This window comes from Pogona vitticeps, chromosome 12, assembly GCF_051106095.1.
Source record: "Pogona vitticeps strain Pit_001003342236 chromosome 12, PviZW2.1, whole genome shotgun sequence".
In the NCBI taxonomy this organism is placed as follows: domain Eukaryota; kingdom Metazoa; phylum Chordata; class Lepidosauria; order Squamata; family Agamidae; genus Pogona; species Pogona vitticeps.
In genome coordinates this window covers 24,945,942-24,959,545 of record NC_135794.1, presented here as the reverse complement: position 1 = coordinate 24,959,545, position 13,604 = coordinate 24,945,942, and the positions used below count along the sequence as shown (strand labels likewise).

The following is a 13,604-nucleotide window of genomic DNA, read 5'->3' as shown; positions in this document are numbered from 1 at the left end:
AAGGGGAGTCTGATATCTAATTGGCAATAAACAGGACGAGGGCTGTGACGTCGGGACGGGAAGGTGGGAGGTAAAGAAGCTGAAAGCCCTACGTGGCTCTTTTATCCACAGATCACCCGGGAGGTTGTGTCGGCTCCTGCACCATCTCTGCCCAGAATCCCTCCCACCTCAGACTCCCGTTATGCACAATTTAATCAATCTTAGGAGGGGAGGGGGGGTTGAGAAACAAAGGTGGAAAAGATAATTTCTCCTTTTCCTTTCTTAAACTGGCACCTTACCCTTCAGTTCAGTCAGAGCTCCACTGTGTGTAAAAAAGCTGTAAGATAAAACCATTATTTTTTAAAAAATATAGTGTAGTAACATTAGCTTAAAATTGAAAACAAGTTCTCTCTCTCTCTCTCTCTCTCTCTCTCTCTCTCTCTCTCTCTCACTCACTCACTCACTCACACACACACACACACACACACACACACACACTCACTCACACACACACACACACACACACACACACACACACACACACACACACACACACACACACACACACACACACACACACACACACACACACACACACACACACACACACACACACAGGCCAGGACAGCATTAATGAATCTTAGATTAGATGTTTTCCCATTAAAAAATAAGGGGTGGAGGAATATTTTTTGTACCTGGATGAGGCCCCTCCTTCAGACTGAAATGTCAAAAGAAAGAACTCCACAGATCCTGGCAAGGGGTTTCCCTGGGTTAACACCTGCCTGACTTTTCCCAGGAGCGATCTCTGAGGGCCCAACTCCATGACTATCATCCTGTCCATAGAAGACGGAGTTCCTTAAATGCTGGTGGTGTGTAATGGTCAGAGCAGGGCTGTTTCTTATCTCCCATAGCTTGTTTTGTCTTGTGACTGATTTTCGGGGACATCACAGCATTCTTCCTTGGAAAATCTTGATTGCTCAGACATGAAGGACTGCCTGAATCGTGTCTCTTGAACACTAATGTTGCATCAGGTCTAGCGCTAAACTCCTCAGCCTGGGATATGTCTCTCAGCCTTCAAACCTGTGGAGGCCTAGCAGTTCTGTGGGGCTCCAGCTGGTGACCCCCAAGACCTGGCGATCCCACGACAATCTCTTCCACACTGAAGACAAATGAGTGATGACAAGAATAAAAATTAAAATCAGAATTAGAATAATAGCAGCAGTGTGTGTGTGTGCGAGAGAGAGAGAGAGAGAGTGTGTGTCAGCAGCAATATTGCCAAAATCTACTTTTAACGGAAAGGAGCAGAGATGGGCATGAACCACAGGTTCAGTGCCATTCGTTTCCCATGCGAACCGCTGATCCGCAGTTCATAGCCCCGCTCCCTCCAGTGTGCACCCATCCAGCCGCCGTGCTGGCAAACCACCAAGCCAGCGCTTTGTGCCCATCCCTAGATAGGAACCTAGCCTCCAGGGCAGGTTAGGAGAACCCACACATTCATTTTTTCTGAAAAATGAACCTTTGGGGAACCGCGTTGAAGGGGCTCAAGTGTCCTGCTTTTGAGTTAAGAAGAAGAAACACTACAGACGGCTCAGGACACCACGGACCCTTCCCTTTCTACCTGGGGAGCCTCTTGCCAGGAAATGGCAGGCACCAAACACGTCAGGAGGGGCTCCCTCAGCCCGGCTCGGGGAAGGCGAGCGGTCTGAGCACTCCTCTTTCTCCAGCTTTTTGGAGAAAGTTAGAGTGGAAATGGCCTGTTGCTGTTGCTGCTGGCTGATCAGAGAACAGAAGAACCCCTTTTCCCAGTAAATCACAAAGAAAGGAAGGGGCTTTTTCCTAGAACCTTCTCTCTCTTTTTTTTTTCCATTTCTTGCCACACCCGCTGAATGCCCGCACTGCCACCTCCCAGCACCGCTCCGCCCTGCCAGGCCCCATAGCGCCAAAGATTTGATTATAGTGATCACGGGTTCCCAATCTGCACTAAATTAATATTATCAGATCAGGGTTGATATTTACCAGTACCTCTGCTTGCCAATTAGTCTCTAAATACCAGTTTGAATGCTAATTTTTAGCCCTAATTATATGCAGCCTTAATAATTACATCCTATTTCATTGTTATAATTACCATAGTTCATGGCAAGATGGGTCCATGTGCATTTTGTGTGTGTGACTCCAAAGCCCGTTAGTGTGATAAACAAGTATTAAAGCAACACGGTAATTAGTTACATACCAATTTACATTTGAATTATGTGCCCATGGGGAGGCAGGAGCGTGGAAAGATTTCCACAGCAGTGAAATCCACTGGAATGGAAGTTTTATAGCAGGGAAAGAGGCACGGGGGGGGGGATGAGGGGGTTAGTTTTGCCCAAGATGCAGCCACGTGACAACTGATAAGGCTGTGCTTTTGCACAAAATAATAATAATGAAATCTGTATAGAAACTGCTGCCCTTATGGTGGAAGGATGTCAGCTTCTTAAGGCCCGATGTGGATGGGCTCCAGGCATCTCCACTGAGGACGTCATCATCATCATCATTTTAGAATTGAAGCACTGGAAAGGACCCTCGGGATCCTCCAGTCCAGCCCCTGTCCAGGAGGCACAGCAGGGGAATTGAACTCCCAACCTCTGGCTCTGCAGCCAGACAGAGACCTCAACCCCTGAGCTGTCCAGGCTCGGGAGTGTTCAGGTTTGGCCAGATCCTACCCACGTGAGGAATGGTAATCCAATCTCATTTCTGCCCTTGCCCACTGCTTTTATGGCAGCCTTTTAACTTTTCAAAGTCATGGTGCTTTTAATGGTTCTCTCTCTCTCTCTCTCTCTCTCTCTCTCTCTCTCTCTCTCTCTCTCTCTCTCTCTTTTTTTTAACAGATTGTGTTCCATTTTATTCTACTTTATTTTAACAATCCCCTAGTTCAGTTTAAATTGACTTTCTGTTTTTCTTATGTTTTATGGTGCTTGCTGGGAGTGGAAAGGGGGGAGGAGAAATGCAACAAGTAATTATAGGCATTGTTGCCAATGGTGCAACTGGGTGATGTTAGATTGTGGTCTCTAACTGACCATTTTTTCACTGGCAATGTGCAATATTATACTTATTCTGAAATGTAGTATGCCAGGCCAGTTGGATGTGCAGCAAAGCTTGGAGACCTAACCTCTTTCTTTCTTTCTTTCTCTTTCTTTCTTTCTTTCTTTCTTTCTTTCTTTCTTTCTTTCTTTCTTTCTTTCTTTCTTTTCTTTTCTTTTCTTTTCTTTTCTTTTCTTTTCTTTTCTTTTCTTTTTTTGGACCATAATATTTACAGTTTCTAGTCCAAGAACTAGCATTTCCAAGCTGTGGTTCAAGGCTCTGCTGATCATTCTGCTAGGAGGTGTTCTAGATATTGGTTGGCAAGCTCGTATCCCAGTGTCTCTGTAAGGGTAGCTGCGGTCAATTTCCTACCATGCAATTAAATAAATAAAGCCAGATGCAGACCATACTTTGTCAGATTCCCTTTCATCCATTCAGCAATGCAGATATTCTTCTGTCTACGGCTCTTTCCAGCTTTTAGGGCGACTTGAGCAATGCTAGCATAGCTCTCCTGGGCTTTTCAGCAAAGATGGTCCCATCATCTCCTCTGTCCCCTTGATCCTCCAGGGCCGCTGCATGGAAACCAAGGTCTTCTCTGGCTGTGGATCTCAGTGCCTTGGTTTAATGTTTCCACCCTGGAAATGCTGAGATGGTGCTTTATTTCCAGCATCTTGTCCATGTTATTTAAGGCCTTAAAATAGGCGGGGGGGGGGGGGAAACAGCCACACAGGTGCGATGGGACTTCCGTGCTGTTTTCTGGTGAACAGCTGGATGCCATGCTGTGCGTAGGCAGCTACCGTTACCAGGACCATGAGATATAGAGGGCCCTGGGGAGGTGCATGGAGGGTGGAGCGGCTTTTCTGTGCATGTTGTGTTCCTGGAGCAGATATGGCAGTAGTGTTAGGCAGAGAACTGAAAGGACAAGAGGTATGCAGGATTCTCCCCTCTACCTAACTGTAGGGCTGGGTTTGATGACTCTGTTCCTTCCCTTCCCTATAAATGGAGTTGCCGTGAGCCTTCCAAAGGCTCTGCTAAGCGCTCAGGGGCTCCTGCTATTCCTGGCTTCACACTTAGCCTTCTCTGTCTCACGAGGGGCCAAGATGTGACTCACCTCAAAGAGCAGCAGCTTGAAGTGTCTCTTGGCTATCTGAGATGCTGAGTCAGTGCTGATGGGAGGGTTCGTGACACCCGTTGACTCAGCACATTTGGAATGGCTTGCAAGGGCTTGGCATGTACTGTATCAACACAACCTTGTGTAGTCAGGATTTGATCATGGGTCTGCCCTGACAGTGGCCTAGGGCAGGTTCATCCTGATGGGAGTGACCTAGAGACAAACTTCTGGGTGTTGTATGTTGCCCCTGGGCTTGTAGAAAATTTGAGAGGAGGAGACCCCTGTAGTAACCCTAAAATTATATTGCTATATTCCACTTTTTCTCCACTGAGCTTCATCTCATCCCCATGTTATTCTTGACTTACAACAACCCTGTGAGGTTGGTACAGCTCAGATGGATTGGACTGGCATCCCCCAATGAATCCCATAATTCAGTGGAGACTGGATCCCCTCCAGCCCAGCCCAGCCCAGCCCAGCCAGCCCTCTGTCCACTCGCCCCATTGCAACTGTCATCTAAAAGCACTCTCTAACTGGTGCCGGCAAATTTTACCGTAGAAAATCACCCATGCATTCTTGTCCCCAATTTGCACCCGCAAGATAAACTGGGCACATGTTTATTTTACAAGGAAGGGCAGCCTCTCTCCTTGTCTACTCAGAGGCAAGTTCAATTGACATTTGTGAGTGCAGGATCACAGCTCATCCTACCATAACAGAGACACTGGAGGACTCTGAAAACACAGGCTTCTTTCAGCTTTGGATCATGTCCCTTATGTGAAAACTACTCCTGCTGACTTCAATATAAACAGGTTTTCTCATTAGGAAGCAGAGGCACACAGGAATTCCGCATTCCCAGAAAAGCCTTCATTGCATGATCTGTAGCCTGGGAAAGAACCCCAAGGGTCATCTCATCCAACCGTCCTGCCAGTGGAGGAAGTACACAGCTAGGGCACCCCTGGCCTCGTCTGGAAACCCCCAACCAAGGAGCGCCCACCACCCTCCAGAGGCAGCCTGATCCCCCGTCAGACACGCTTGCCCTCAGGAAATGGTTCCTAATATTCAAAATGTTCTCTGACCTCCAAGCAATGGGAAACCTCCAAACTGAGCCTCTGAGGTCCCTCGAAGCTGTTCCAAAGATGCTCGGTTTCTCTTACTCAGTCTGGTTGTGCCCAGCCGCTTTTCTGGCGTCCCCACTTTTATTAAGTCCCAGCAGCCAGAGTAAAAGGAGAACCGGATCCACTTTGCTCCTTCATGTGCCAGCCGGCTTCTTGTTAAGCCTTTCCTGCGATAAGCAAGCAACCCGTTTAATATCCTGTTTCTTCCAATTCTCTTAAAATATTTGTTCTTAAAAGTTTGTGAGGATGGGGAGGGTTCTGAGATACAATGAGGAACAACTTCCAGGATAATTCAAAAGATAAGGCTTAAATAGCTTGACAATATCCCCTTTAATCTCTCTGCTGTTGACACAATGCTGGCCTATTATGTCTGGGGGGATTTAAGGAGCTTTCCTCTGCATGTGCCTGATGGTTTCTCATATGGGGGGGGGGAGTTTGCATACATTTGTGCTCCTGCAGGCATTTGCCCAGCTGAACCCTCTGGGGTTATAATTCCAGCAGACACACAAAGCTGTATTGAGAAGGAAGCCCTCTTCTTCAGCATTGGCAGCTGGTGGATTGTGAAATGTGGTGAAATCAACTTTAACAAAACCTGTTGAATGTACAGTATAGGTAAAGGCAAAGGTTCCCCTTAACATTTAGTCCAGTCATGTCCGACTCTAGGGAGCGGTGCTCATCCCCGTCTCCAAGCCGTAGAGCCAACATTTGTCCGTGGTCACGTGGCCAGCACGGCTAGACACAGAATGCCGTTACCTTCCCACCGAGATGGTGCCTATTTATCTACTCGCATTTTTACATGCTTTCGAACTGCTAGGTTGGCGGGAGCTGGGACAAGCGACGGGGGCTCACTTCATCATAGGGATTCAATCTTATGATGACTAGCCTTCTGACCTTGCAGCACAGAGGCTTCTGCGGTTTAACTCGTAGTGCCACCACGTCCCTGTTGAATGTATATCATTTCTTTAAACTGTACAAAAAAACCCTGTCCTTTTTTATGTTATTTGGCTCAAACAAAAATGTTTTTGCTGCATGTAACAGCATAAACCAGACGTTCAGAGAAACATCTTCCTGCTCTAGGGTCTCTCATTGGTCTGCCTTGGGGACTATGGGAGTTGTGGTCCCACAGACCTGGAGGGTAATGGGAGGGGGAGGCTGGTCCTAGTGAGCTGTGTGCATGCAGGTCGAAGGGAAGTCTTGGTCCGGCCATAGACCCCTTGCAAGGGATCAGTCCTGATTGAGAGAAGCAAGGTGGCTGGAAATGATCTTTCTAAGGACTCTTTTCATGTGAATGTTTGGAATTTATCCCCAAGCAACTTGCTGGGGTGGTTTATAAAGAGGGATTTTTATATCGGTTGAGAGGGAAACATTTAAGGCCGTGTGGCAGACGTGTGGATTTCCTGCACTAGGAGGGTTTGGACAAGATGACTCCAAGAGTCACTCCCAGCTCTTATCATTCTGGGATCCTAACTTCCAGTAGACTCGGCACAGCTGTGTTCCAAAACAGGGAGTGCTGACGGGACCTGTGTTGGCATGGACTTGCATTGATGGCAAAGCAAGAGTAGGCCACCCAACACCCTCCAGATGTTTTGGGCTATTATGGCCATGATTCCTGACAGTTGGCTGCGCAGACTGGGGCTGAAGGGGGTTGTTGTCCAAAGCCTCCGTTCCAAAGCACAGAGAGCTTTAAAGGGCCAGCAGATGGGATATTTTGCTCATGGCGGACGTCCTTCTCAACTCTAGGGGTACAGCAGGAAGCACTGCAGAACCGGGTGGCTCAGAAAGGCAACTGTTCGAACTTCCTTGAATTTACTAGCCAGGTTGGTCCTGTGTATGATTGTAGTCCCGAAAGGTAGTTTTTCCAAGTTTCCAAAAAACCTTCTGAAGTATGGACCTTGCTGTTTTGTTTTAACTGGAATGTGCAATAGATCATCCTTTGCTTGCTGTTAGTCAAGCCATATTTTGTTTGTTACCTTGGCAGATCTTGGGGTTTGTTGGCATGTTTTGGAATGCTAATACCCTCTTTGAGTTGCTTCTTCCAACTTTATCCAGCAAGTATTGCATTGGTTCCTTAGATGTTCCTAGACATTTCTTCAGCTTGCGCTCTTTTTTGCCATCTGATCCCCAAATCTGCTCTGTTAGGGGGCACATGTCCCTACTCCCCTCTTCACAGAGGTGGCCGGCTTTGGACACTTGCATCACGAGGGTGCTGCTTGCTGTTTGCTGCTGAGAACAACAAAGCCTTCCCTTTGGCTTCTGAAGAGGCGAAAGTCTCTGGTGTCACAAAACGGCTCTGTTGAATGTCAGCCGTACAGAAAGCGGCCCTGATGTAGTTCTCAGTCTGTCACCACCCGAAAACATCAGAGTGAAATATCCAGAGGCCAGCCTGCCAAAAACAGCCCATTCCCATGGCATGGGAAGCTCTCTTGGCAGCCGCTGAAGACAGCAAAGTCTAGGCCAAATTTTTCAGTCTCTCTCTCTCTCTCTCTCTCTCTCTCTCTCTCTCTCTCTGTCCACCACCCGTACCCATCACATCCGTTATAAACTTTGGAAGCAAAATTCTTTCCCCACCCCACCCCACCCCTTGGCATGAAAGGCCTATTTTGTCCACCCGGGACACCTTTGGAGGTCCCCAGAGTGAAATAATGCTTAGCTGGGGATGTGAAAAGCTTGACCAGCCCTCCCGTGGGGGCCGGTTACAAGTTTACTTGGGCCAGTCGGAAGGAGCCCCGTGAGGAAGCGCAACAGAGCCGCTCCTGTGTGAGGCTGGCGGCCAACCTCTCCAGAGGGAGGGAGGCTGGAAGGTTGCACACACACACACACCCTTGGCCGCCTTGACACAGCCCGGGAGCCTTTGCTCCAGTGGGTCTTTCCAACTGAAATTCTGTTTTCCCCTGGAGCAACAATCATGATGGGGGCGTTGATCAGAGAAACATTTTCTCCCTATTTTCCAAGAGCTTTCCCCCCTCCCCACTAAAATGCCATTCTGGCTTTTCAATGATTCATGTTTCAGAAGAAAAATTAATAAATCATAACCAATTCTTGGCATTTATTTCCAAGATTGAATTCTTGGTAACTTTAAAAAAAACCCAATACAGTATATTAGTTTTTCTTTTCTTTTTTTCTGATGGAAGTTATTGCTCCCAGGAGGCAAAGGCTTTTCAAATCCCCCCCACTTGAAACCCCTCCCCCGCCACTATCCCCTTCCATTATTTCGTGATGTGCCAGCTTATCTGTCAGTAAAAGGGGCTCTCATTACTCTCCCAAATTGTCGTGTTCAGAAGGAGCCCCTTCCGTCCAAGCGGGAATGAGAAACGTTGAGCAATCTTTTAAGACAAGAGAAGAAAAGAAGGGGGCCTTGTGAGTGTGTGTGTGGGGGGGGGATGCTGTTATGTTGAGTATTTTTCCCTCCCTATCTGACTTCTTGATGTATTTGTCTGTCTGTCTTGCTGTCTATCCGGGAAAGAAAATGGGAAAGTGTAGTTGTGGGCTGCCCTGAGAAGGGCAGGCAAGTTGAAGGAAAGAGAGAGGCTGAAAAATCTGAAGCGGGGCCAGGGGAGAGGCACAGAGATGGATGGCTGGATGGATGGATGGCTGGATGGATGGATGGCTGGATGGATGGATGGATGGATGGATGGATGGATGGATGGATGGATGGAAGGAAGGAAGGAAGGAAGGAAGGAAGGAAGGAAGGAAGGAAGGAAGGAAGGAAGGAAGGAAGGAAGGAAGGAAGGAAGGAAGGAAGGAAGGAAGGAAGGAAGGAAGGAAGAGATAGAAAGATAGAAGGAAGGAAAAGAGAAAGAAGGAAAGAAGGAAGGGAGGGACGGAGGGACGGAGGGACGGAGGAAGGAAGGAAAAGATAGAAAGATGGAAGGAAGAGGAAGGAAGGAAAGAAAGAAAAAGAAAGAAAGGAGGGAGGGAGGGAGGGCAGGTGAGGGATTAAAAGGAGGAAAGAAAGAAAAGGGACGGACTCGGAAGGGGTTACAGAGGCACAGGGAGAAAAGCACGGGCTCCCTCGAGGGAAGGAGGCGAAGGGGGGGAGGCGGGGCCGAGGCTGCCCGGGCCAAGCCGCCGTCGCCTCTTCCTCCTCCTCCTCCTCCTCCTCCTCCTCCTCGTGAGCGGGGCGGGAGGAAGGAGGGGCCCGGCGCGCCCGCCCGCCCGCCCGCTCGCTCGCCTCCCTGCCCGCCCGGCTCTGCCAGTGGAGCGCAGCTGGCCTCGGCGAGCGAGCGGGCGGGCGGGCTGCGCGGGAGCGGGATCGGCGCCTCGGCTTGACACCCGAGGAAGAGGCGGCGGCGAGCGGCTGGGGCGGACAGCGCAGGGCAGCCCGGGCTCGGCCGTCCCCCCGGGCGCCGCCTCCCCTTGGCCGGCCGGCGGGCGATGGCTGGCGGGGCCCCGCGCGCCTCGCCTCCCCTCGCCTCCCCGGCCCGGCCCGGCGCGTCCCGGCGGCTCGGCGGCGGCGGCGGCGGAGGAGGAGGAGGAGGAGGAGGAGGAGGAGGAGGAGGACTGCTCCCCGGGGCCAGCAAGGCAGCCCCGGCCGGCCCTCCCGCCCAGGACCCGGCGGCGCATCGCATCCCGCGGCCGGAGGTAAGGCGGCGGGCTGGTCCGGTGGAAAGGCGGCCGCACTGGCCCCGTTGCCCCTCCGTGGCTCGGGCTGGGCCGGCGGGCAAGGCGGGGCGCGAAGTCCCGGGAGTCGGGGGGAGCCCGCGGGAGACAGGCGGGCAACTTTCGCCCGGGAGTCGGGCGGTGGGCATCGGAGGAGGAGGGCGAAGGCGAGGGGAAGCCGGAGGAGGAGGAGGAGGAGGAAAGGGCAGGTCCCGGGGCTGGGCTGGGCTGGGCTGGGCTGGGGGCGCCGGCCGCGGGGTGCCTGCCCTTGGCCCCCCTCGGAGAGCCTGGAGACGGGGAGGCGCCCGACACTCCCCGCCGGGAGGGGGGGCTTGGCCGGAGGGGTGCAGGTGCCCAGCCGTGGCGGAGGCCGGGGGGGGGGGTGGGCGGCGGCTGAAGCGGATGATGCCCACCACCACCACCACCACCACCACCAGGCATACGCAGAGACGCGCGCGGGCACCCGGGCCTTTTCCGCGCCCCTGACCCGAGGCGGGGAGGGCTGCTCCCTGGCGCGCCCCGCATTAAGGCGTTGATTAAGGCGGAAGCCTTCGGCGGGGAAGCGGGGCTTTGGGACCCCCCCTCCGGGAGGGATGCCTGGCTCTTCCCCCCACCCCTCCCGTGGCGGCGCCCTTTTCTTCCCCGACTCGAACCCACGCGGAGAGCTTTGCCGACTCCTTCGCTTGCCTCCTTCCAGTTCTCTTGCGAGGGAAAGACGGAGCGGAGCCGGGGCGGGAAAAGGGCCCCCGGGGAGAGGGGCTTCGGCCCGGGGCTCGGGGGGGGGCAAGTCCGCCTTCGCCCGCCCGCCCGCCCGCCCGCCCGCCTCTTCGGGTGCCGCACGGCCGAACAGGTCAGCAAGGGGCGCCGCGGGAGTTTGCGGGGCGCAGCTGACACGCGGGGGAACTCACACGCACACACACGCATCGTGTGTGCCCAGCCCGAGGGAGCTGCCCAGGGCGGCTGGCGCGGCCCCCCTTGGCGGAACCGGGCGGCCGCTTGGCGCTGCCTCGCCGGGGCCGGGCTCGGGGCGAGCGAAGGCGCTCCGTTGGAGCTCGCCCTCCGTTATGGAGGGGAACGGATCGGGCAAGAGTCGCCGCCGGGCTGGTCCCCCGGGGGGGGCGGGGAGGGGACTGCCCTTCCCCTTTCCCCCTCCCCTTTCCCCCCTCCCCTCCCCGGGAAAGGCCGGAGCGGTCCCGAGGCGAACGAAGGGGGACCTCGCCGTCACCGCGGGCTTTGGCGACGACGAGGAAGGGTCGAGGAAGGAGAGACCGGCCACCCGCGGGATCCTGTCGCCACCCCGCCGGGCCCCTGTCGGAAAGGATCGGGCGCGGACGGAGGCGCCGGCTCTGCCGTGATCTGGAAGCGATCGCAGGCTCTCCCCGTTCCTCTGTGCTTTGTGTGTTTTTGCCCAGACACACATTGGCAGACTGTGCGACACACGCGGAGACCGTGAAGACGGCGGCTTCTCTGTAACATGTAATCAGAATTGGCAGCTTAAGCGGATCCGTCCCGTAGTCTCAGAGTAGCCCCAGTAAAAACTGTCAGGCTGAAACGACTCTGTCATTCTAAATGGCGCTGAAGATCTAGTTTCAGACTAAATGTTTTGCTAACATAAGGCTTGCACTGAAATGTCTTGCGGACTAATAATACTGTGCACAGTTACCCAAAAGTAAACCTCCGGTGGTGCTTACTCCCAGGTAAGTGTCTTTAGGATTCCAAGCCTAAAAAGAAGAGAGGTCTTAACATATGAGCAGATGGGTGAAAGACTGCTGTTAAAACTGCAAGGAAGTTAACTAACCTCACTTTTTTTGTTTTTTAATTGGGTTTTGTATCTTTTGTAGCTTGCTTTGAGCCTTATGGGATTGTTCTTGTTTTAATCATTTAAAGGCTCTCTCGGAAAACCTGATTTGTGTGGCTTTGCTGTTGCATAGAGGAAAAGACACAGGGAAACGGGACTGGTCATTTCAGGTTAAGGCAGATGAAGTTGGAAGGGGATTCGTCGAGGACTCATGTAGCATTTTGTACCTGATTCAGTAAACAAAGCTGTACAGAACCATGTTTAAGGTGGAAAATGACAGGGAAAGCCTGCTTTTCTGGCAGATGCTGTATAAACATTTACCCAGGCTCTAATAAATAGGAATTTCCAGATGAGTTCTGTGATTTTGTGCTCCTTGCCTGTCATAAACATTAAATACATTTTATAGTATCTAGTAGAAAGCTCAGCTGGTTTCTCTGTTCTCCCCCCCCTTTTTTTTTTAAATGGGGAGGAAAGTGTTGCTTTTGCAACCCATTAACTTGTAGAAATTTAAATTTATGCGCAAAAGGAGAGCCAAGAGGGTTTGGAGCCTGATTTCATCTTCTTCTGCCACTGTACCAAACCCCTCCCCTCCTTCTTTTCCGACTCTTCAGTCTGTCACCGCTTGGACTCCTTTGTGGCCACAAAGTGCCAAGACAACGTCATCTTCTACACATATTTTGTGTGAGACAAGCGTGTGCCAGGAATACGGTGGCTCCTTCAGCCTCTTCCCTTAAGCTAGCTGGCTGAAGGCATCATTCCCTACTCCACTCCACCCCACGCACCCAAAAAGGATCACCAGGGCCTTGTTCTGTGGTGTGTTTGTTGACCTTTTTTATTTTATTTTAATTTTTTTAATGGGCTGTTTGGTCTCCATTGTCTGCTAGAGCCGCCGACTGCCCCCCAAAAGCACTAGACGTTTTGAGACTGGTGTGTGATATTCTCACTTGGCCGTCAAAAGGCTACAGTAAATGTGCGGCCGTTTGTTTATGCATAGATGAGGCACCATGTTGGCTCGTTTGGAATACAACATGGCCGATGTCTGCATGTGGGGACAGAGTTGAGGAAGCATTACCCAACTTTTCTTTTTTAAAGAGCTGGTGTCTGGTTGGAGTGAACCCAAACCGTGGCGGCCGACAGTCTTCTTTGGGGCCGCCTGGTCAAAGGGCAGTCGGCAGACTTTGGACCCCGGGAAGGGATCTTGCCCTGCCTTTTTCCTACTACTGTGCCTTGAGATTGGCCAACCAGAGCCGGGCGCAGAAGACAGGAGGCTGACGCGTGGAAGACTTCTGGGCCCAGGAGTTTGCTTTGAGTTTCCAGAAGCAAACGGCGCCCACCCCCTTCATGGCCGGTCCCAGTGCAGTTCTGCTCTACCAACACTTCCTTCATTTCAGCAGGATGGTTTAGGGAACAGAAGAGTCTGGGGGTGATTTTGTTCTCGCTGTGGTTGCATCGCCAAGGAGAGACCAGGAAGCTCAGGTCTATTTTCTTCTCTTCCACCACCATCACCACCACCATTTTTTTCATAAATGGATAAAAATTAGGATGCTTTTTCAATTTCAAGGTGGCTAAATGAAGAAATCTTACTGAAGATCAGTACTGTGTTTCCAGCAGTAGAAAGAGTGGATTTTTCAATCCCATCTCCCAATTTTGTCCAGCTTTCAGCTGTCCATTATTGTTTCCCCAATGCGGAGAGATCTTGTCTGCACAGATTTGCCCCACTCATCCATATCTTGTGGGCATGAGTTCCATAGGTTGATGATCCATGGCACGATGCACTTCCTGTGGTTTATCCAGACCAGTCAGATTTGTTGAATGGACCTGAATTGCTGTGTGTTGTGGATTTTACAGGGTAGCAAGTATCAGGTCCTTAAAGACTCCCAGGTCCTCAAATGCAACTCCCCACCACCACCTTTGCCAATTGCATGGACAATCATGTTCCTAGATG

At 51.6% G+C, this 13,604-nt stretch overlaps 1 protein-coding gene across 14 annotated transcripts in view; it reads left to right on the top strand.

Moving 5' to 3' along the window:
• Positions 1-13,604, top strand: part of SEMA6D (semaphorin 6D) — a 232,925-nt gene that overhangs the window by 174,182 nt on the left and 45,139 nt on the right. For 2 of the 14 annotated variants that reach the window (XM_078381019.1, XM_072982087.2), the window contains exon 1: positions 9,720-9,843. The exons of 10 other annotated variants lie outside the window; for them this stretch is intronic. The gene's annotated coding sequence lies outside the window, so the exon portion shown is untranslated. Of the gene's footprint in view, positions 1-9,460; positions 9,844-11,424; positions 11,559-13,604 lie in introns of those variants that run through there. 2 more of the 14 variants (XM_078381014.1, XM_072982090.2) reach the window with 2 other exon arrangements.